Here is a 3,713-nt window from a genome sequence, read left to right as displayed (position 1 = left end):
CTTGCCATAACATTGGACCAATGATAACAAAGTTAGAGGATAAGATAAGTTAAAGAAATTTATATTATTAAATTGTGTGGTTTTGAATAAGGCAGTACATTAATATGTTAATCCAAAAACCTTTAGCCATCGCCATATTTAACAAGACTTGGAACATAAAGTTTTTGCTTTTATATTTTATCTTTAGTTAAAAATAAAAATATAATGGTTAATAGTTATTTTCTTGATTAGTGTTTATAGTTTAGTGAATAGAGTTTTCAGTTTAGATAGATAGAGCTTGGAATTAAAATTTAAAATTATGGTTCATAATAAATGTTAAAGTTATTAAATGTAAATGGTAAGATTAAACTATTTTAACTATACAAGTATGATTCAATGATTTGTAATTTAGAATTTGAAAATTTTAGAATAGTAGTTTATGTTTAAGTTTTGATGTTTAAATTTGAAATGTTAAAATTAGTGTTTGGGTTTTGTGATTTGGGGTATAAGGTTTAGGGTTAGAGTGTAAGGTTTGGAGTATTGTGTTTGAAGTTTAGATTTAAATTTTTGAATTAAATTTTAAAAAAGATTAACTTTTGAGTTTTAGTTTTAGATTTGTTGTTTAACTTTGAAAAAAGTATATTAGTGTTTAGATTTATGATTTGGAATATAGAGTAATATATAAAGTTTAGAGTTTGGAATATAGTGTTATATATAGAGTTTAGAGTTTGGAATATCGTGTTTGAGTTTTGATTTAAAAATTGAGATTAGATTTTTAAAATAATTAAATTTGAGTTTAGGTTTAAGATTTTGAGTTATCGTATGAAGATAAAATTTAAGATTTACTTTTAGAGTTTAGGGATTAAAAACATGTTTAGGGTATAGGGTTTTAAATAGCTATGATTTTTTTCGTGGCAAAAATCGTGGCAAAAATATATTTTCTTGTAAGTTAGCCATGTTTTTTGCTACGTTTTGTTTCTTATCAATATTGCCACGAAATTTTCGTAGCAAAATCGTAGCTATATCTTGCTACGAAAAACTACGTTTTTTATTTCGTAACTTTTTCGTAGTTTTTTCGTAGTATTTTAGAATTTGCTACGAAAATTTAGTAGCTATTGTGTGGCTATAGCCAATATTTCTACCAGTCACATCACTCCATGTTTTTGTTCTCTGGATAAACATCGAGAGGATTCTGACAATGTTGAAACATGACAAGAAGCTTGCGTCTATAGCTCACACCTTTTTGCTTTACTATGTTCCAGATCTCCTCACTCAATCTCTTTTACATCCATTAACAGCTTTTTTCAGGACTCAGTCAAAGACTCTGCATCTATCATTCTGCACAGCAGTGGTGAGCGTTCTCCACTTTTTGATGATGTTCCTCTTCGTGTCTTACCTTGGTTTTGAGGTTAAATGTATCGCTTTGAGTGGTGATGTGTCAAATTTTAACCTTGTCGCCTTTCTCTTCATCAACATCACTTTCTTGGAAGAAAAGCTAAGTAGAGATGAGGAGGAAGAGGTTATAGAGGAGTCATATGAAGATAGTGTGAGAGAATGGAAGAAACTGAGTGGTCTCGCGATACCAAGTTTTGGATTGGTTTGTCTCGAGTTGTGGTTCTATGAGATGATGATTTTGATTTATTGGTGTCTTAAAAAGCCTAAAGTATATGTTGCTTCCATGGGAATTATCGTTCAAATATGTTACATTTAGAAGTGTCTTAAATCTCAATGCACCTAAAAACCCAGCATTCGATACGTTTTTTAGGATTAGAAAATTTACTTTTTCTATGATAAGTATGTATTCCTAAAAGGAAAAGGAAATAGAGTTTTAAGACTGCTATAAATATGAGTTTAAGTTATTGTAAAGTTATTCATTCGCATAATAATATACACCCTAAACGGATATTGCCTCAATCGTTTATGCTTTCTTTGTTTTTTCCAAGTTTTGATTCGTGTTTGTTCACAACCAAATCACTTCCCCTGTTTACATTTTCCCTCATTCTTTAAGCTCCGGAGCCGTGACACAGGTCGGAAACGAGCTTGGTTCGAACCGGCCACATGGAGCGAGAAGAGACGCCACTGTCAGACTCGGTCTCGGTCTCAGCATTCTCCTCGGGCTCATGACTCTCACGTTCATGGTCTCGGTTATAAATTTTTATATATAATATTTTATTAATGATTTATTTTTAAAATAAATAGTATATGTATTTTCTTAATTGAAAATTTTGGTGTTACATTGTAGAACAAAGAGGACTCTTTTCTCATTTGGTCTTTTGTACCCATAAATTGGTTTTGTCCACGCGTGTCTTTCCAATTCCATCAACATTCACTAAATTGAAATGTAAAAGTCAAAAAACCATTGACCAAACATATATTCTGCGAGTATACAGTTTGTAAATTAATAATATCTGGTGTTTGTGCCACTTCCAAGCTCAAGTGGATCTCTATCAATTCCTCTGAATAATTTATCATTCCTAATTTTTCAAAGATACCATATTATCCACTTATAATCATCTCTATCAAGTTTAAGATCTTCAATATTATTTTCTGCCATACAAGATAATCGTTATGGGTATATACACTGGAAACCTGAAATAAGTTTGGATGAGAATGTGTATTTGATAAGGCCCAAGTTTTTCTATCTAGGAAGCATTCAAAAATGGCATGAATAACAAATTTACCAGGTATCTGACACTATTCGAACCCAAACCAAACAACTTACTTTGGGTAGGTTCGGGTTTGGTTTGGATATTGGTTATTATGTCAGGCTTAATCACATAATATATGACGACATGTATATAAGATTTCTTGTTACAACTACATTTCATATTAGTAGCTGCCAAGATGACGTATTTTCTTAGGAGCATTAAGCGTGTAGCTTAGTAATACTAGGCTCCGAATATAAAACCTCAATTTAGAGCTTTAGGATATTGTTAGCAACCCAATATCCTTATTTAACAATATACTGTACACTCTTTGTAAAGCTCCAACAATATCGTGATGTCTAGTTTGGCTTATGGCCAAGCTCCGAATTAACGGTATGTCTTCCGGAACAACAAAATTTTCGAGAATCCCCACATCCTAATCCTTCAAATCACTCTAATAAAATCAGTGACTGTCATTTTGGAATGAATTATCGCGGAGCATTAGGTATATCCAACCTCGTAGGTAAAGCTGGAATCCAAGGATCCTCCCATGCATTCACCTCGTAACTTGAATGATTCTTCTGTCTAATTTCCAACAACAATAATTGCGTTGCAGCTGAGAGGCTAGTCCATATATATGAAAGGGTATTTAAAAAACTTTTTCTCAAAAGCGAATTTAGTCTATAATATTTACCACATAACATCTGAGCCCGTAAAAATCAAGAGATTGTAGTAAACTCTATAATTATTTTGCCAATTGTGTATAGAGAAACATTTTTAAGATTTATAAATTTCTAAATAAATAATAAATTGGATTAAGAAATAATCATACTTCTCTCAATTCACATCTAATACAAAATTCAAAATAAAAAGATATTTTTTTCAGAAGAGACATAAAAATATATTGTTTTAATCTTGAAAATAAAATATAATTGTACTTCTTTTTGTTGGCTCGGGAAAAGGTTAATTGGTTTTGGACTGTACATATTTTAGACTGGGCAAATAAATATGTTCGGACCAAGATGAGTTTTAAACTGATTAATCGGCTAAGCAGTTTTGCTTGTTACTTGGTCGTAATTTCAATTTTCC

General features: G+C 31.2%; 1 pseudogene; it reads left to right on the top strand.

Annotated features, from left to right (window-relative positions):
* The first annotated feature begins 849 nt into the window (after nucleotides 1-849).
* On the top strand, nucleotides 850-3,422 carry LOC106314904 (annotated as a pseudogene).
* Nucleotides 3,423-3,713: the final 291 nt, after the last annotated feature.

This window comes from Brassica oleracea, chromosome C9 (genome assembly GCF_000695525.1).
Source record: "Brassica oleracea var. oleracea cultivar TO1000 chromosome C9, BOL, whole genome shotgun sequence".
In the NCBI taxonomy this organism is placed as follows: Eukaryota; Viridiplantae; Streptophyta; class Magnoliopsida; order Brassicales; family Brassicaceae; genus Brassica; species Brassica oleracea.
The sequence above is the reverse complement of the archived record's forward strand: the minus strand, read 5'-3'. Positions and strand labels throughout refer to the sequence as shown.